We start from the raw sequence: 21,144 nt of genomic DNA, 5'->3' as shown, positions 1-21,144 counted from the left end.
ACCGTAGTAGAAAAAGTACTAGTACTTAGAATGGAAAAACCTGTGCAAGCCACCTGCTATTACTATATTGCAAGAATCTCAAGTACTTTTTTCAAGCCACTCATTGTCCCTTGCATAGAAATTACCCAGTTTCACCTGAGTTTTCACAGACGGTAATTGCTTTATTAAAATATAATAATAGTAACAGCTAGTATTTATTGAGTACCTATCCACTTCCAGGACTGTAAGGATATCATGAATCATCACAGATCTTAAATATCTACCCACTATTCCCATATCCCTCCAAAACGTAAGTCCCATAAGGGCAGGAATTTTGCCTATTTTATTCACCAATGTGTCCCCAAGTGCTTAGAAAGTGTTTAACACATAGTGGATGCACAATACACATTTGTTCAACCAATCAATTAGAAAATTGAGACTTGAGAAGTTAAGCGATTTACACAGGGTCACACAACCAGCTGTATGTGGGGAATTTAGTCCAGTTCTATTTGATTTAAAATCTTTGTTTCTTCCACCATAGTTGGCTCAGTTTTGGTAAATCTAGTCCTACTTCACAGTTCTGATGGGGGAACAGGAAGTGACAACATCTGTTAAGTCATCTGGAACTGTCTTTTTGCCATCACAGGCATTGAGCCAGCCAGTCACACTTTACTCCCTAGCACTCATGCCTGCACTGTCTTTCTCATTTGCTAGTACCAAATAAACACTCCACCTTTTGCTTAAAGCATTCACACCCACATTTCCTAGATATATTTCAAAACTCCCCATTTTACACCAAGATCAAATAACTGGGGGGCAGGAGGATGCCACTGCAGCTACAGCTTCCCACTCCAGCATTCAGAAAACTTGTCAGCATTCCGACAACTGTTAGCAGTTAACAGTTGCAAGGAACCCTGAAGACCATCTAGTTCAATGCCCTCACCTAGTGTAGGAATAATTCTAAAAATTATGAATTCCTTAGGGGGTAGGAAAGGGGTGCTGCAGGGTGTACAGAGCTGCAGGGTACGCATGAAGCTTCTTCCTGGACCTGAAATTTTCTAGACTGGGAAACAAAGTTAAATAATGTACATATTAAATATTTTAAATATTATTTTATATTAAAACCACTTCCAATATAGTTTGTCATGTAGAATGCACAATTCACATAAATGTTTAAAGATAAACAAGAGAAGGGAGTGTGAGTTACCACTCAGGGAACATTTCCCTGAAAAGATGATATTTAAGTTGAAGCCTGAGAAATGAATTGAATTCGTGAGGCGAAGAGTGGGAAGAGAGTGGGGCTGAAAATGGGGTATGCAGAAGGAGTGGCATGTACAAGGGTTCTAAGGCAGGGGAAAAGCGTGGAATTAAAAGAGCGGTAGGCCTGAGTGTCCCGGGCCCATGTTCACAGCGCACATGTTCTATTATCTCGCAATCTCCTGCAGCAGCACCTCCTAGGAGTCTGTCTTTCCACTTACATCCTGCCAAACCCCTATGAGGATCTTGGAGGCAGGAGGTCCAACACCTAGAACTGAGATGCCTATGACTGCCCCATACCACCCCAAATTCCCTAGCCAAGATCAGGAAGCCAGGGACGTACAACTGTTGTTTGCTTAAGGGTGTTTAACAGTCTTACTAAAACCATTCACTGGCCTGGTGAGGTCGCTCACGCCTGCAGTCCCAGCACTTTGGGAGGCTGAGGTGGACAGATCACCTGAGGTCAGGAATTCGAGACCAGCCTGGCTAACATAGTGAAACCCCGTTTCTACTAAAAATACAAAAAATTAGCCAGGCGTGGTGGCGCATGCCTGTAATCCCAGGTACTCGGGAGGCTGGGGCAGGAGAATTGCTTGAAACTGGGAAGCGGAGGTTGCAGTGAGCTGAGATTGCATCATTGCACTCCAGCTTGGGCAACAAGAGCAAAACTCTGTCCAAAAAAAAAAAAAAAAACCATTCACTGGTTTAAATTAGAAACTGCTGGTAGAAAAAGTAAACTCTAGTCAGTCCATTGTACAAAATATAACAAGCAATAATATCAGCTAATATTTGTATACAACAGTCATTTTACCTTTACAACCATCCTCTGAGATAGATGCTGTCATTTTACAAATGAGGAAACTGACACTCAAAATTTGCCTGAAGTCACAGAGCTAGTGAGCAATAGAACGAAGACTATGAAACTAAGTCCTTTTGGTGCCGAAGCCCATAGCTTAGCCTCACACTGCCCTGTGGAGCAGATTTAGTAGAGAAGAGTGATTGCGAGGGCCTTACAGCTAGGTGCTTTTAATCTCTACAAGCCACCAAACAAACCCATTGTCCTACACCCTGGAATGCCCTAAGAAGAATGAATGGAGGGGCATGAAGAAATAAACTGTATTAAGGGACTACTATATGCCAGACATCATGATAGGACCTCTAAATGTGTTATTTCATTTAATTATCAAAGAAACCCTTATGGTGGAAAAATTATTATCCCTATTTTACAGATGAGGGAATTGCAGTTCAGGCTGGTTAAGGAATCTGCCGCATTGGTAAGTAGTGGAGCTGTGACTTGAATCTAGGCTTGGGTGACTCCAGAAGTCTATACCCCTTCCACAGAGCACACCAAGGATGGCTTACTATTTAACCCTTCCCAGGTTAATATTTGCACTTTAACAAGGGTCTTTCCTGTGTGAATTTCACAGGACAGTGGCAGACCTGAAGAGAAGGCTGATTGGGGCCTGCAAGGTGGGCCTGCCCTAAATCACACTGGAATGGCATTGACCTACCTTCTCCCTGGAGTTCCTAAAGTGGGGCAGCAAGCCAGAGAAGATAAATCTCTACCGCAGTCACAGCCTTCTTCTCCCCCAACTGGGATAACAACTCTCAGACACTCTGGCAACTACAGAAAAAGAGAGAGCTCTGAATCAATCAAGAGTTTATTTGCGAAGGGTAATGTCAGAGGATGAACTTCCTCTAAATCCTGCTAACTCTGTACATTTAACGTGCTTACTGGCTCAGGAATTTGATTTTCCTCTGACTTGCTTTCAGAGGTTTGTTTTTTACCATTGACTAAATTATATTTTCCCTCTCAGCCCACCACCTTTCAGGGTACAGACTGATGTACGTTCCTCAGCCTCCCTACTTCCCTCTTGCTCCGGCTAACCTGGGAATTTGCAAATAAACCCTACTGAGAAGTATGGACAGTCTGGGCCTTTCCAGAAACTCAAGCTGCTGAAGGAGATATGGTATTTAGTTAAGCTGAAGTGAAGCCCTGCATAAATCATAAAGAGGCGAGCCCAGGTTACTCAAACAAGACCTTAGGAGGTGTTTGGGGAATAGACTTGTAGGCAACTTTATTTTTCTACAGCCGATTTACTTCCAAAATGCTGGGGCCCACAAATACCCCAGGAGTAACTTGGCTCCCAAATGCTGTAGCAGGTCTTGGCCTTGGAGCACAGTTCTGGTGTTGTTTCCTGAATTCCCACATTGCTGTTTTCCACACATGGATCGGACTTCAAACTTCCTGTGTCTGGACTGTGTGTGCATGCTTGTGTGTGTGTGTGCGTGTGCGTGTGGTTGGGAGGGGTGGAAGGGGGGAGGGAGGGAATCCAGAAGGAAGAGCATTTAACTGAAGTCTTGTATTGCACATGTGTCCCTTTGTTCCTTTCCTGTTCAGATAAACCTGCTATTTTCTGATCAGCTGGCTTCTGCATGTACAGGGCTAGTGTGTCCTTATGAATAAATAGGAGGCTGACTTTTGGAGGTGTCCTGGAGAAGGCTGCTTCTCAACGTTTGTCTTTGGAGGGATTAAGGCGGACAGTTATGTGTAGAGACATAAATCCTGAAGATTTATTTTTTCTCGTATACTTGCTTACCTCTGCTTTTGTTCATAAATGCATTTAAATCATTTAGTTGTTCACTAGGCAACTAGAGGAAGATGTGCACATTCCATACTCCTAGTTCACTTGGTAAGTGGGGGAGAATGCCATTCAGTGCAAAGCACTATGGTTTTATCATCTTTCCTTCAAGAAGAATCTGGCCAGGGATTGGGAATAGACCATAAGCTATACACTCCTTCCTACTTTTCCTGTACGTTGGACAAAAATATTGCACACAAAGGGAAGATTTTTTAATTAAGACATTTATTAGTTGGCAACATGAAACACTGGAGATTTTATATTAAAAACATTTGACTTCTGGTTTCCCTTGAAAAATCAGAAGCTGTGGTCACATTGGCCTGCATTTCCCTGTAGTGGTTATCAGGCTGCCCCTTTCACATGGGTTCTGCCTTCTTGCAACCCCTATCACTGGCATTGTCTCCTGACACTAAGGCTAGGGGTTATTGCCTTTTGTGTGTGTGCATGTGTGTGTGTGCGCGTGTGTGTGGTAAGAGATACATAACAAAATTTACCATTTTAACAATTTTTAAGTGTACAATTCAGTGGCTTTAAGTACATTCAAAATATTATACAACTATCACCATTACCTGGTTCCAAACCTTTTCATCATCCCGACAGAAATTGTACTATTAAACACTACCTTCCCACTCCCTCTTCCTCCAGCCCCTGATCACCACTACTCTACTTTCTATCTCTATGAATTTATCCATTCTAGATCCCTCATGTAAGTGGAATCATACAATATTTGTCCTTTTGTATCTGGCTTATTTCATTTTGTGTAATGTTTTCAAGGTAGACATTTGATTTTTTTAATGGACTTTATTTTGTACAGCACAGATATTGATTTTTATTGTGCAATGAAGGTGTATTTTAAGAAAAAAAATAAAGGTCAAACAGGACAGGTAGTTTGGGATGTGGAATCTTGACTTCTGAGCTTAAAATGATCCTCCTTTTTTCCATATCGTTATATGGAGGTTTTTAATGTGTAGTATCTAGGCAACCCAGTGTCTTTACACAGGTGTTTTACAGCTAGTGGTTAATTCTCCTGGTCTCCCCCAGAGGGCTTTCTATACTTTATAGTCAGGATATGAAGACACAGGGATGCTGTGGGGGATTAGTTAAATGTGTGTGGCACAGTTTGCTGTATAAACTAACTCTCTGGAACTAGTTTTCACTCTCTGCTCTTAACTTCCACAGCTTTTACTGTCAATACCATTCATTTGGCACTTAGCACATGCTTGTTAGTTGTCTTTTTATGTTTATATCCTTGAAGGCAGGAGCTAAGTCTCATGCCTCTTTGTTTTTTCAGTCTTGTCTATAATAGCGGCTCAATCAATGTTTGTTGATGTTGGCCTCCCCCTCCCCCTCTCTTTTAAGTAGAGCAGGCAATGCATAGCTTTAAATCCAAACTCGGTTTAAACAAACTGAAAGGTTTTCAGGGTGAAAACAAAGAAGTCTTGCATGGCAGGATAGAAGGCTTGGAAGACCTGGGTTAAACAGAAGTACCAAAAAACTGTTTGCCACAGGTTAAGAAGTGACTCACACACAGCGTGACTCGCTATTAAGTTCAGAGTTCTGCTAACTCTACCCCATCAAAATTTGGAGAAGAGTAATGCCCAAGCAGGGTTTGAGGAGCGGATGTTAAAGGAATTAAGTGTTTTAGAGGTTTCCATTGCTCCAATTCCATTGCTCCACAGTACCAGTCGCTGTGGGGAAAGGAAAGCATGTTAGAAAAGTGTTTTGAAGGCAACTTCAAGGCTAGGGGCAGGCATACTACAAATGTAGCCACCAGGCCTTTGTTACCAGGAGTTTTTAAATAGCATCTTCCGTAGTAGCAAAAGATGGGAAATAGCCCAAATTTGCCTCCATTTTTTTCAGAGATAGAGTCTTGCTATGTTGACCAGGCTGACCTTGAACTCCTGGCCTCAAGGGATTCTCCTCCCTCAACCTCCCTAGTAGTTGGACCTATAGGCATGTGCCACCACCATGTCTGTCTCCCAAATCCCCCTTTAATAAGGGGATGAGTAAAGGAATTTTGGCACAGCTATGCAATAGGATACTCAGTTAAAATAAATAAGGTAAACATAGTTATCCTGAGATGGAAGAAAATTTCAAATACATTGTTGAGTAAAGAAATGCAAGGTGTGCCTTGATTAACGATCCCACTGGTAAGGAACAAAAAGGGAATATGCACTCATGCTTGAATATGCAAATAATCTATTCGGAAGATGACATACAGTCATAAAGAGAATGGGATTATGGGAGCAGAGTGGTGGAGAAGAACTTTTCACTGTAGTCTTTCAGTACCTTTTTGTTTGGTGTTTTTGTTTGTTTGTTTGTTTGTTTGACGGAGTCTCGCTCTGTCACCCAAGCTGGAGCGCAGTGGCCGATCTCAGCTCACTGCAACCTCCGCCTCCCAGGTTCAAGTAATTATCCTGTCTCAGCCTCCTGAGTAGCTGCTACTACAGGCGCATGCCACCACGTGCGGCTAATTTTTGTATTTTTTAGTAGAGACAGGGTTTCACCATATTGATCAGGCTGGTCTTGAACACCTGACCTCAAGTGATCTGCCCTCCTCGGCCTCCCAAAGTGCTGGGATTACAGGTGTGAGCCACCGTGCCCAGCCCAGTACCGTTTTATCTGAATTCTTCCATGTGCATGTTTAACTTTTCTCACTTGGACAGCATTGATTTTAACAAATATCCTTTTGCCACTGTGATTGGTAGTAGTCCTGCAGCATATACCTGCCCCCCCTCCCATCTAGCTCTCCTGTCCACTCCAAATAACAAGGCTGAAATAACCTTTCCTTGCTTCACAAACCAGGTGTCTCCATATCTTGAACATTCAAAAACTCACTTTCTCCATGAAAAATCACCCAAATAACCTCACTTCATACATAAACAGAATCATAACGAGAATCATTTTGTGCACACTCCTGCTTCTGAATCTTTCCACAGCTCCTAGCAGAATATGCGGCACACTCCATGACATGCAATAGTCCACTACTTTTCCTGCAATCAGAGTTGGATTCTGAGCCCCTGTTTACTGTGTGATAGTGTTTCCTTTAAGCACACTTCCTCTTGCATGCCTTGAGCCATGGCCCCCCAGATGGCTCCCATTAGGCAGGCTTGAATTGGATGTCACTCTTTCATTGGCATGAGTCATTATAATAGCCTTGCGCTGTCAAGGCCTTTACATTTAGGCTTGCTTCCTACTTGAAATGTTTTCTAGGAAATATGGATCTGTAGAGAATGGTGGTTTCCATGGTAAATGTTCCTTCATATTTGTTTTCTTAAGTTCACTTCGGAGATACACAGCATGATTTCCTCTTTCAGTACCAGAACCACAATAGCTTTAAGTTGTCATGAAACTGTAGAACTTTAAAAAAGAAATCTCACCCACCCTGCTTAGAAAAGGGATAATTTATTATTCTAACTGCAGGGAGCCAACTTCATATCCACCCCCAAAACTGTAGGAAAAGAGTTGACTTTTTAAAATAAAGCCACAAAACCTACACGACCTTGGATGTAAATGCTTAAAACAGATGAGCAGAATATCGATCCTCTGACACATCTAAGACTCTCCATTATGTGTCATACACAAGTAGGAACACATACATGTGTGGAGTGCTTTATAGTTTTCACACACATTTTATTTTCATACCAGTGCCTTTAAGTTAATAGGGCATGTCTTATAGCATTTACTTGCAAGTAGAAAAATTAAGGCTGAGAAGTTAAGCCACTTAACATAAGTCACACAATTAGCTACTAAGTGCCAGGGCCCAAAATGAATTCTTCCTTTGGTTCCAAATCCCATGTTATTTTGCTACCCTGACACTGTTTCTTTGTGCCTTCGTTTTTCTAGATGTAAAATGGTAGATTTTCCGTGTCCCAGGATGCTGTTCTCAACCCTCTCTTGTTTTTAACCAATGTCAGCTTTTTTCAGTCAGCAGAACACCACAATGACACTTCATGTACTTTCCCCCCTCCTGATTTAATAAATTAAGGGGGAAGAAAAGTTACCTATTTGCAGAGAGCTGGACAGTGCCATAAACATAAAGGCGTACCAGAGTCGGCCGACACACTGTTGCACTCTTTTATGAGACTGAGAAATAAAACGTCTCATCTTTCTCTTCCCAGCAGTAGCTGGGGTAGAACATAGAACTACACAATAGCCTCTTGTTTAGTTTTATTAATTTTGAGGGCGGGTGGGACAAAGGGATCAGACTGGCGACTCCAGGGCCCAATCGCAAGCCTATACTAGGCCAGGCTGGGCCAACGGGTAGCTGCAAAAGAATGGTGGGCGGGACTTACGCTTCAGGGACCCGCTCCGCCAGGGCCGGCGCTCCCAGCCCGCCCAGGGGCGGAGCCTCCGCAGAGCCCCGCCCGCGACCCCTCCTCCCTCGCCCCTCAGCTTCTGCGGCCCGCCAACGGGAGGGGGGCAAGCGCCCGGGGCGGGGGAGCGGAGGAAGAAAGGAGGGTGTCTCGCAGAGCTGTGACCTGGGTGGGGGCCTGCTGGTAATAGGAAGCAAGAGGGGAAGGAAAACGAAGGAGCGCTGCTCCTTCCTGCATTATTTTAAGAAGACTTTGGTGGAAGCTGCTTTTCAGCATTTCTATTATTTGTTTTTCTTCCTCCCGCAGTGGGGCGGGGAGCTGCACTGGCTCTCCCACGCGTCTATGCCGCGCTGTTGCCGCAGATTATTATTGTAGTCTTTTGCAAAACCCTTTGCTTCTTCCTAGCCAGTCCCCGCGCAGACTCTCACGGCTACGGCAACCGAGTCGTGCCCCTCTAGTGGGAAGGCGAGAGCGAGGGTCCCCCGCTTTCGCCCGAGCTCCCGGACCCCGCGGTTCAATTGTTTGAAACTTCCCCGCCCCCCGGCCCCGCCTCTCTTCCGCGCTCCCCCCACTCCTCACTTCCAGGGTCCAGGCAGGCTCCCGCCCTTCTTTCCCCGCCCTCTACTCCGCCTTCCTCCCTAGTCCACATCCCCCGCCCTGCTCCGGGGCGGTCCTAGCCGCTCACCGCAAGAAGAAAAGCCACCCGTTCGTCCCCCTCCCCTACCTCCCATCCTTTGCCCAGGAGCTGCCTTGGCAGTCACGCCCCTTCCTTCCGAGGAGCTTTCTGGCTGCCTAAACTGGTAGACCCCCTGAATTACTCCTCCATCTCCGCTCTCTTTCGCCTCCTCTTCTCTTAGTTCTCTCCGCCTCCCCCTCAACTGCCACCACCTCCAGTCAGTCTCGCCTCCGACCATCCGCTGCTCCACCCTCTGGCCCGGTATCCTGCCTGTCCGCTGCCACCAAGGAGAGCCCGGACGGAGCAGCGAGGAGGGGAGCAGCCGGGAGTTGGGGCTTCCCCCTTGCCCATCCCTGGCCGCTGGCCCGGGACCGAAGCCACTTGAGCGAGCAGAGAGTCGTCACCTTGTCTTCGTTGCCTTCAGGGGTAGGAGACGCGTGGTTACTTTTCGCGGGGAACTGGGGCAGGAATCCATGGTGGCATGAACTTGGTCGTGCCCTCGGCGTGAGTGAATCGATCTAGGCGCGTGTGGGAATGCCCGTGTGTTCTACTTTCTTTGCAGCTCGCCATGAGTTTTTTTGGATGTGCAGCAAGTTAAATCGGTTAGAGTGTGCACTGCTTTCCCGTCCTACTTCGGTGAGGAGATGCTAGTGGGTACCACTACTAGATGGTACTTTTACTTCTTTACCTCCTGGGGCTCTTGTGGGTCTCTAGGTAATTAATCACATTGAGGAGCTAAAGACTCGAGGGAAGCTGAAGTCTACATTTAGCCCAGCATGCATGTCAGTGCTTATCTCAGATAACTAGATAGGTTTCTCCTAAGTGCTTAGGCTTGGGGTGGGGACTCACACTCCCTGAGGCGGGAGCAGGAGGGGTAGGACCGTGAATTCTTGAAGTTTTAAAGTCTGTGTAATCTAAAACAAGGCTACTCTTTGAGATGTGTGGTGGTGGTGGTAGTGCTTGTGGTGGTGGTGATAGTGGTGGTGAGGAGGGAGTTGCCTCTATCTGCTTTAGAAGATCCAAAGATGTTAGTAAATAGCTTTGGGGGATCTTGAGGGTGTCTTGAGGGTCCAAGCCTGGGCCACTGCACATTGGTGCTTCAGCAGTAAGATGGGCTTCATGGGTTTGCAAAAATGAAGAGAAAAGTGGGAGGGGAAAATAACAGTCTTTAATAGACTGCGAGCAGTTCCTGGTAAATTGCCACTAATAATAATATAATAATTTGCATAAAGGGACTAAATAGAATTAAATGAGCAAGGAAAGAGAAAGTTGGTGAGAAACAGCATTTTCAATCTCTAGTGTATGTTTTAGAACGAATTTTTCAACAACCTGGGATGTTTAGTTCATGAAGTTCTCCTCCCTCCCCACCATGAAGAGTGGATGTTGGGAGGCAGTTGAAAACTTTTATGAATATAACCCTCTTCTCCCATTCAGAGAAGAAGATAATTAGTCACCATAATCTTCAATGATGAAGGGCTAAGGGTATTTAAGTCTCCTTGAGCTAGGCTTTGTGAAAAGTTCTTTCTCAGGCCAGCCTTTGTGAAGCCTTCTCAGTTAGACCTTTCAGCACCCTCATTTAGTAGCTAAGAATAGTTTGAAATGCCATTTTGGATGTGGTATACATTTTCATCCATCTCCCACCTATCTTCAATTGGACAAGTGCGTCAAGCTTGTTAGTGATGGTGTTCAAAGACTTATTACTGAGATGTCCTTAACCCATTGCTTATTTGGGAACACATTATTTACATACATCTTAAAATAACTTTGGTTGATTTTAATGAGGGGAAGGAAAGTAGGAAGGTAGAGAAGGAACGTTACAGGGCGACAGTTTTAAAGGCTATCCTGTTTCAGATCAGCTGGGAGGGAAAAGCTGGCCTGACCAAACTACATTTTATAACTGGCCTGGGACATTTTAACAGCCAGGTGGTTGTAGAGTAGTTGCCTCTATTTACAGATGATAACTAAGGTTCCAACTATTCTATATGGGTTTATCCGGCGTCATTGACAGACACTTTCTGACACTACATCATACCTCATTTTAAATTACTTCTTTCCTTGGAAAAGTTCGTGGCTTTGTAAAATTGAAAGTGCTTTTTCTACCTTCATGGTCTAGATGTGAAGTAAACGTCTGACCACAATTGTATGTGGAGTCACTTTTACATGAAATTTGTGAATCTGTTTACCTATTTAAAAGATTTTAGAAAGGGAATTTTAATAATTCATAGTCAATGCAGTTTTGGATTTGGAAAAATCTCATTTCTGGTTTATGAAGTTGGATTTATTAGACTAATTCCCAACTAGGACATTTGTAGAGTTGCTTTTTCTTTCTGAGGTTTTGTAAAGACCGCATCAGACTCTAGAATGCTTTAAGAATAGCCTAATCAGAAGGCAGGGGGATGGATACGATGACCTTGAGGTCCCATTGAGTGCCAGAATTCTAAGTGGGTACATCTGCTTCTGTGCCTCTCCCAAGAGCCCTCTCCCAGGGCCTGCGCCTTCTTTAAAAGGGTGCCTTTGTAATTAAGCGGCCCTTCTTCCCCATCCCCCTTTCTTCCTTTGATCCAGCTTTTTAAGGCCTTTTTTTCCATTTGGAGACAAGAGGGGTTTCTCACACTTTCCTGTTCCCCTCTTAACGCTTCTTTTCCTTTACCCTAGAAAAGTCCCCTGAAGTTCTCAGGATGGTTAGAAGTTGTTTTGTTTTGTTTGGGGCGCGGGGGTGGAGTGGGGGAGTTGTTACCAATGAGGAGGAATAGAGGATATATTCCCTCTTGGGAAATGCTTGCGACCAGGTAGCCTCCTCCATGGAGACTGAGCATTTGGAATGCATGAGAACAGTCTATTCTTGGGGACTGTCTGGTAGAAATTGTCCTTTGCACCCATTAAGCCCAGCTTAAACACTGAAAGGGGTGGGGAGAGGTGTGTGTGGTCGTAGTGGAGCCTTTTAGGATGGTAAATGGGTAAATGTTTCCAAATCTCCTATTACATCATCTCTTTCTCCCATGGCTTCAGTAGGTTTAGTGATCTGCTTGACAAGTTAATTAGCTGGGGACTAAACCAATTTGTTTAGAATTGTGATCCATTGATTTCCTGTCCCCAGGAATTTTTGTTGGTGTTTTACTATGATGTGTTGTCTTTAGTCTTACTTACTTTTCCATCCTTGCTGCCTTTTGTGGACTTTGGTCCAAAATCCAGGGTTCCACCCCCAAGTCAAAGGTTAGAATTTTGTCCCAGGAACTAAGGGGGTATTAAACAGGCTGGCCATACTGCATTACTCTCCTCCATGGTGGGCTTCTGACCCCTTTTAACCCAGAGAAAGGAGGGAAGTCGCCCCTTCCACACACAACACACACAATCTGAACAAAAAAAAAAGAAAAAGAAAAAGAAAGAAAGAAAATAGGAGGTCATTTGCTTTATAAAAGAATCCACAACAGGTTTCTTTGTAAGTACTAGCTTTCCTAGTTAGTGCCTTTAAACTATGACTTGATATATAAAAATTCACTCTAACTGGGCCTTCTCGGAAGCATATTTATTGCATAAAGGAATACATAAGAATTTGTAATGATTATCGCTTAAATTAAGTGAGGCCATTATTTGGCCTTTGAAATCTTTTTGTTATATGGAATGGAGTTAGTTAATTGTCTAAATCATTCTGGCTTGTAATAATGCTGGCCACGTTAGCTCCGGCCTACAACTGCTTGCAAAAGAAAGCTAGTATTACTTTTTGAAAATAAATCAGACTTTATAGATTTTGAACAATTCTAAGGATGAGACTGTCCACCCCATATAGGTAAAATATTTTATTTCCAGTTACTGGATTTTACTAACCCAGGGATCCAGAAAGTTATTTCTAGTAACTAATGGCGACTGATGCCACTTTTAACCTAAGAATCTGCAATAAGATTTCCTAGTGAGCCTATTGGTGAGAAGGACCTGGGCTCTAGGCCCAACTGTAACTCGGTTTACTACCTCTGTTAAGTTTTTTTTTTTTCCACTGTAAATTATGGGTTTGGACAGGGTAATTTTGAGAGCCAGTTCTTATACGTTTATGGTTTTCTTTCTAGGCCTCAATATCTAGTATGAATGTGAATGATTGCTACTAGAATGAAGTGCAACAGTTGTTAGAAATTCAATCATCTAGTCATCATGTTAAAAAAAAAAAGATCCCGTAAGGATATATGAATATAGATGCATTATGTTTTATATTTTAACAACCCAAAATTAAGAAGCTAAGACTCTGTCCAAAACTTCAAGAATTCCATCATCCTAACAGATCACCTGCTTTCATTTTTTCTAGTTCCTTTCAAGTCCTGGTTCCTGTACTAACATGAATTTTAGATAATTGGAGCCACAGATATATACAATGTTGCTTTTCAATAAGAGCCCACCTAAGACAGCTTTGTAAACCCATGTGGAGGAACGAAGTCAGAATCTGACCGAGGACACATGAAGACTCCCATATATTTTGTTTCTCAAATGCCAGGAGAGGCTAATGGATATAATAAGTAATCCCTAAACACTCTCTGTGATTCAGGAGTTGTTCATGTATCTAGCAAGGCTGTTAATTTAATTCCTTTGACCTCCTGTTATCCCTCCCCCATTCTTGTTAACAACAACAACAACAAAACTAGGGTCCACTGTTTACTTTGTCTAAATCATTGGCAATGATTTTTAAATCACTGTATGGTGAAATCTTATCAAGTGAGTATAAATTTGAGTGGAATATGAAATCTCCAGAATGAGAAAGGAGAAGCAGGAAAGCACAAATATACTTGTTTTGTAGCATGAAAAATAATATGTTTAAATTAGACTAAAAGATAGCAAAGAAACTAAGGATTTTAGACAGTTAAATAAAAGACAAGTGCAGCAGCAGAATGGCCCACACATAATTGGTTCTTCATCTGAGGTCTTCACCATGTAGTGAAAGTTCAGTTTCATAGTTCTTTAATTTTCCTTTGATAACAAAGGTGTGGTATACATGTGATCTCTAAGATTTGATGGATTCGGCAGGCATGGTGGCTCACACCTGCAATCCCAGCAATTTGGGAGGCAGAGGCGGGCGGATCACCTAAGGTCAGGAGTTCAAGACCAGCCTGACCAACATGGTGAAACCCCCATCTCTACTAAAAATACAGAATTACCTGGGTGTGGTGGCGCGTGCCTGTAATCCCAGCTACTCAGGAAACTGAGGAACAAATTGCTTGAACCTGGGAGGCAGAGGTTGCAGTAAGCCAAGATCACACCATTGCACTCCAGCCTGGGCAACAAGAGCAAAACTCTGTCTCAAAAAAAAAAAAAAAAAAGATTTGATGGATTCATTCCTGGAAACCAGTGGCTCATCATAAATTAGATTAAATTTCTCTAACTGGAATAGAAAGTGTGGTACGAGTTTTTAGTATTTAGAAAGTAGCAAATGAGGAACAGGAACTTTTTTTTTTTGTAGTATATGATCCTGGAGAAAATGCAAATGGGTGTATTTGCCAATGTTTCCTAAGGCAATTCTTGAAAATCTACTCTTTTAAGTCTGTGGGCTTGCCTTGACATTTGTAAAGACACTTTCACTCTTGCCCTAACTCCATGAAATATCATTAGCCTGTGTGACTTGAAGCTGGGATCTGGTTTTCTCTGCCCAGCCCCTCTCTGGCTTACCATGTGACCAAGGGTAAATGAATTAGCTGCTCTAAGCTTCAGTTACCCTTCTGGGAAACAAGGATATTAATACCTCACAGAGGTGTTTCGGCATGCTTCATATTGGGCACATGCTTTGAGGTCATTGGATGAAAGGTGTTTGCATGATGGCAGAGCAGGCTTATTATAGGGTCTTGAGCAGGTGTTCCTTTTTAATGAGCTTTGCTCTCTTATAACATACAGTGCCCTTTGGTGCCCCATTGCCTTACTGACTGTAATTACCATTAACCCAACATTTGTAATATTGGCCCTCTCGGCTTTTTGGAAAAAAAAATTAAACAGTTTTGTACTGTGTGGTAAGTTGAGGTACAAATAAGAAGACTCTAGCATCTTACAGGGTGGTGAAAAATAGCTTCAAAAAGAAACGTTAGTTGAAAAGGGCTATAGAGATCAGTGAGTTATTCAGAGCTCCTCCAAAAGATGAAAAAGAATAAAGCAAACTTCCGTGTGTGTGCATGCGCGTTTTAAGGGAGAAAGTTTTCAGTAATATTTGCTTGTGACACATACTGATGATAGCCAGTAACTGAAACCCAGCCATTGTAGTGTTTTATACACAGCTGGTTTTTATTAATGATGGAATATTTATGCTTGCTGTACAATTCGTGGCTCATTTCCATGTGTATGTCAGAACTTAAATACCCCCCAAAGAAACATTAAGATAACATGAAATATAAATGTGGCCAAGCTAGAAAGGGTGGATTTGGTGGAGAGTCTCCCTTATTCTTATTGGTGTCACATCAGATCACAATAACTGTGCCGCCCCCTACCAACCTTAGGCATTGATACTGATCTTTTTTTTCCCCTTATATATACCCCATAGCAAACTTCACATTTCAATCTTTTTGATATGAACAAATGATCTGCTCTCCTCTTTATAATGCAGATAAAACTGATGTATGTGTTTTTTAAGAGCGTATTTTCCCTGCACATGCTTCTCATTATCCGAGAGGCCTGGACTCAATCAGTAAAGGAGCAGAGAAACCACATAATTGAAAGGAGAATGACGGTGGTGCATACTTGGAATATTTGTGGGAAGGGGATTGCTGACATCAGAAAATGTAGTGGCCTGAGTGTTAACAGCGTTGAAGAGAAATCAGCTTTCTGTGTTTCTGTGTATTGAAAATTATTTTTAAGGGAATAAAAATATGGGCCAGGTTTGACATCCTTTTATGAAGTTGCCCTGGAAACTTTGATGAAGATTGTTAAAGAATAGCTCGATTAAAACCTTCCCCATTAGGAAGCTAATTAGTACATCCCTTACTCATTTTGGTTGTTTTCAAGGAGCATGTATTTGCATTGAATTAGTGACATTTGTTCCATGTGATAGCAAACTAAGATAAAAATCACAGATGGGGAAAATTATTTAGATTGCCTGTTTTGAAGAAACCTAATTTCCTCTTTATTACATTTAGATTTTCAGTTCAGATTTTTGTTTTACTATGTTTATATACAATGATCACATTTTAGTGTGGTAGCCAGTTTTGCTTTCTGGATCATGGGCTGTACCAAAGCTTATTTGAATTTCCCGTATGAATTAGGGAAATAGAACAAATGACAATAAACCATTTTATTAAGGTAAGATTTCATTTTTTTCTTCTACAGTTAGTTTCTCTTTGGTCTATGTGTGTGTGCGTGAGAGAGAGAGTAGGGGAGGCAGATTGTTTTTTTAAAAAGCAACAGTTTTTGAAGCTAAGAAAATTTTGATGACCCCCCTTTACTCCCAGGAACATTCTGTCTGCCTCAGGCTGCCAGTTGGGCTTTCGTTAGGGGAATATGATGAATTTTCTGACCTGGTGCTTTCTGTGACCAGGCTAAGCGGTTCTCCCTTGGAAGCCTGAAGGAAAGAGGTTATGGTGAGAACAGGAGTGCAAGATTTCTAGCAGGTTCTTTTTACTGTACTCCACCTTTTTTTAGGGGGGTGAGTACTTGCTTCTGAGATTTTAGGGCCATTTGCAGTAGAGTCAATGGTCTATAGCTAAATATAAAATATGGGCCGGTTGTGGCCCTCCTTTCCCCCCATCACTTTAGGTGATGGTCCTTCTGTACCTAGGTTCCCATATGCTGTGCCAGCGGCATAGGTGTGTGCCTGCAGTAGTTTGTGCAAGTGAGAAAGTTAGCTGGGTTATATGATTTGTGGTTTAATCTCATCTTAGTCCTTCTTGGGAAGGCAGGGTTTAGATTCAGTTCTGCAATGGCACCTCAGGCAAGGCAGGTTCCCTGTGCTTGCAAGGCAACAGCAGGAGGAGGAGGGGCTGCCTTCTGCCTTCGGAGAGTGACTCAGGCCCTTCGGTATGAAGATATGAAATGCTGGCTCCTGTCCATACACCTGCTGGATGCCACACCTGCAGTCAGCACCTGAGCCCCACTCAGACACAAAAACCAGACAGAAGGCAGATGGGGCTCCCTTGAAAAGGGGCACAGCGGAACAGGGAGCTCTCAATTATGTTAGTAGAGCCCCACTGGGAACTGGGTTTAGTCATCCCAGTGTTGGCGTGGGGAAACAGATTACTTTCTTTTAGATGCAGCTCACTCACTTGCTCAAGATACTGTTGGAGTGTTTCAGGAGTTTGCTTTCCTAATGAATTTCTCTTGTGAACTGTCCTCTTAAAAACTGGAGAGGCAATTCTGTGGAGGGTTATGTCTTAGAACCAAGCACAGGGCAGGAAGTCGCAAGACCTGGGTTCCAATGCTGGCCCTACCAATGGGCAACAGTGAAATTCTGGTCCAATTAGTTACGATTAGCTATCTGTTCTGGAGTTGAGCTTCCCTCTCCAGTTCTAAAATGGAATTAATCACATCTGCCTTTATTTCCCCACAGAGCTGCTGAGAAGGACAAATAAGATAGCAGAAGTGAAAGAGCTTTTGTCTCCTTAGAAGGAAGGCTGAGAAACTAAAGGTAATAATAACATTATTATTATTGTTATTCCATGTCTTTCTTTGTTTTCTTCTCCTGCTGTGGCCTCTAGCAAAGTTTTGCGGAAGTTTATCATTCACTCAGTATGCAACTATTAAGCACATTTTATGCACCAGTTAATGTTTTAGGTATTGGGATGGATACAATGAAAAATCACTCACCCAGCCCATACGCTCTAAGATCTTACAGTCTAGCAACTTCCATTTCCATTTCTGGCTCAACCTGTAACAGTGATTGCTACCGGGGCACTCAGAAGCTTAAAAGGTGAGAGTTAACTTCTTTTTTTCTCTCCACACTACAGCTGGGGATTTCTGTCCCTGGAGCTGTGTATTGCAAGGTCTACCTTGGAGATATATGGGAGGAAAGGCCATCGGGATAAATAAAGGAATTTCTTTCCCTCCCACATTTGCAAAGTACCTAACCCTTGAATGATCTTTTTTTTTTTTTCCCCAAAAGTCCATGTTTAGTTTCATCCTGGGTTCTGTTCTTTTCCTAGTCAATATGGTCCAGCCCTCTCCTATGACCTTAGCTGTCATCCATACGCTAATGACTCCCAAAGATATATCTCAAGCTATCTTTGATGTCAAATTGGTCATCACACTCCATGTCTTCTACTCAGCTCATAGGTTTTTGGTGTTTTCCTCCTTTTGGGAGCTTTTTCAGGTAGCCTAGGGTTTTTTGCAGAGCCCTATGTGTTGCCGGAGCTATCGGCTCATACCTCTTTTTTCCCGTTGAATTGGGCCTCCTCTGCCTGACTGGGAGCTCCTCAAGAACTGGGCTCTCTTTTTATTTATTTATTTATTTATTTATTTATTTATTTATTGCCACCCCGGGGCTTACCTAGCACAATGTCTGGCTACAGTAAGTGCTCAATAAAAGTTTATGGAAAATTTGCTGTGATAAGTGTCATCATAGAGAATTCGTTTTCCATATTGAGCAGAGTTGAGGTCAGGAATAGATGGAGAGGGATTAGGGAAAAATCTTCAAAGAGAAGATGGACAGCAGAACTGCCTTCTTTTGAGAGTTCTGGCTAAGTTCTCACAGAAAGAATGCCTGTTGTGTCCACTCTTGTTAAACCAGGGGCATCTCTGACCTATTGCCTCCCCTGCTTTAGGACCAGATGACTTTTATGGTCAGGTCTGCAAATCAACCTCTGTCTATAATACATTGACCATTTAAGACAGGTGTCACTTAGTCATCTATTATTAAACAGGGCTGACCTTAAATGTGCCACCTTAACTGAGGCTGAAAATAGAGCTACACACACAGGCTCATTGATCATGCCTGCTTAGTTCTATACAGCAAAATGTCCCTTAGGATATATTGAAGATTGGGATCTAAAAACTGACAAATTGAATTCTCAGAATGTAAGCAGGTTGGGTCACAAGAACTGAATGTCTTCAAGCTGACTGTCAGATCTTTCCAAGGGCAAAAATGAAAGATGATATAAGCTATTACAGGCCATGAACCTGTTCTCACCCACCTGATGCTTTTACTAATTAGCTTCTTGGCTGGGTGGCAATTTGGGGCAAGTGCATGCAAGCTGGATTCACAGGGGAGCCCGCATTCCACTCTGCCATTTCACAAGCCACTGGGATACTACACTGCTTCTCTTGGCTTCTTTCCCTCCCAGGAGCCCTGCTCTGGAAAAATGAGAGCGGGAGAATTTTTCATTAAATGAGGGAGGGATTTCATGGGACTCTGGTGTTTTGCTAACTTTATTTTTTAGTGGGTTGTCTAAAAACATTTATGCTTCTTGACCCATCAGTTTCACTTCTGGGATTCTATCATGAAGAAACAATCTACAATATTGAAAAAGGTTAAATCACAAAGATGTTTTTGTAACATTATTTAGATTAGCATAAAATTGGAAGCAATTTACATGTCTTAATAATTGAAGGATGGGTAAGTGAATGCTGATACACTTGTTTAATGCACTATTATGCAGCCATTACGATGTTAGGAAGTTATGCCACAACATGGAAAAAGTATTTATGATGAGGTGAAATGCAGGATCGAGAATTACATCTTATTAATAATTCGTTGCTTTGTAAAAACACAAATACGCGTAGGAAAACCAAAGGAAATAAAATGTTAACAGTGCTTAAGTTGAGGTGCTGGGATTATAAGTGATTTTTTTCTTTATTAAAAATAAATGCGTGCTGTGCTTATATTACTTGTAAAATAAAATATAAGTAGATATGAAAATGGGTGGTCTGGCATTGGAGGTTAAAGATTGGTCAAGCAGGCAGCTTCTAGGTATATTCTTAAACTTTTCTCATTTTAGGTTCCATCTAATTACAGGGACCCTTTATACTTTTCCTGAGTTAATAAAGAAGGGGATGTGATGGCGTGGTCTTCTCCTCTTTTGGAATGGATGTGTGTGCTGGGGGATAGAGGGAGGTGGCAACAGGATTCTCCTTGCTACCCAGTATGTCACTGCTCACATCCACTTCAGGGTTGATCACCTTTGTTGCCTATAAACATGTTTAAGGTAATTGCTTCACAGCAAAGCAAAGTCAAACTGGGACCAAAAACGACCAAGACCTTGAGTTACCATCCCAGAAACGGATCTCTCACACTGATCCTCAGTAAGATTTGGAAATGCCAAGGCCTTGCTGTGGTTCTTAAAATAATTTTTCAACCTAATCTAATAGGGTGGTGCAAAAATAATTGTGGTGTTTGCAATAGAGTGTATTAAGCCGTCCTTGCATTGCTATAAAGAAGTACCAGAGACAGGGTAATTTATAAAGAAAAGAGTTTTAATGGGCTCACAGTTCTGCAGGCTTTATGGGAAGCATGGTGCGAACATCTACTTGGCTTCGGGGCGGGGGCCTCAGGAAGCTTGCAATCGTGGCAGAAGGCGATGGGGGAGCAGGCACATCACATGGCAAAAGCAAGAGCAAGAGACAATGGGGGAAGGTGCCACACATTTTTAAACAACCAGATCTCATGAGAACTCACTATCAGAACAGCACCAAGAAGATCTGCCCCCATGATCCCATCACCTCCCACCAAACCTCACAATTCAACATGAGATTTGGGCAGGGACACACATCCAAACTATATCATAGAGGTAGAGATAGGAACAAAGAAGAGTTGGGGCTGACTCGTCTCTTAAGGCTTTTCTTGAACTAGTGCTAGAGTTAAGTAAGAGCAAATGCCAAGCTGGTATGATGTTGAACAGACCTGGAACAGGGGGCCTGGAAACATCCATCCGTGGAGGTTCATGTTGCTGTTCAATCCACCTCACATCTTAGCCTAAAAAGCAAATTTGCAAAGCCTTTCTATAGTAGTATTTCTAAACACTTCCCCCTTACTGCCTTGAATTTTCCTTCCTTCCATTAACATTTTACTTTCAATGGAACTGGAAAATCAGTGGTAGCATTAAGGCAGGTTTATAGTCTTTTAAAACCAAGGTCAATTCTATGTAATAAATAGTTATTAAGCATCTCCTTTGTACAAGCAAATAATGCTAGATAATATGTTGTAGTGGAAGGGCTCTTGCCCTAGGCGTTATAAAAACTTTCATTTTGGTCCTGGCTGTCTCTCTTACCCTTTGAGGCCCTGGCATCTTCATCTGTACAAGAAGAGGGTGGGAACACTAGGTGGTCTCCCTTTCCAGTTCTGGCTTTCAATGATCTAAGGACCCCTGTGTAGTAGACTGAGTTGCAA

At 42.6% G+C, this 21,144-nt stretch overlaps 1 protein-coding gene across 3 annotated transcripts in view; it reads left to right on the top strand.

Moving 5' to 3' along the window:
* The first annotated feature begins 8,806 nt into the window (after positions 1-8,806).
* Positions 8,807-21,144, top strand: part of AMOT (angiomotin) — a 66,191-nt gene continuing 53,853 nt past the window's right edge. For all 3 annotated transcript variants that reach the window (XM_004092496.3, XM_030807227.1, XM_012498697.2), the window contains exons 1-2: positions 8,807-9,296; positions 17,374-17,451. The gene's annotated coding sequence lies outside the window, so the exon portion shown is untranslated. The remainder of the gene's footprint in view (positions 9,297-17,373; positions 17,452-21,144) is intronic.

The sequence above is a fragment of the Nomascus leucogenys genome, chromosome X, assembly GCF_006542625.1.
Source record: "Nomascus leucogenys isolate Asia chromosome X, Asia_NLE_v1, whole genome shotgun sequence".
NCBI classification, from domain to species: Eukaryota; Metazoa; Chordata; class Mammalia; order Primates; family Hylobatidae; genus Nomascus; species Nomascus leucogenys.
This window is presented reverse-complemented; position numbering and strand designations above follow the sequence as displayed.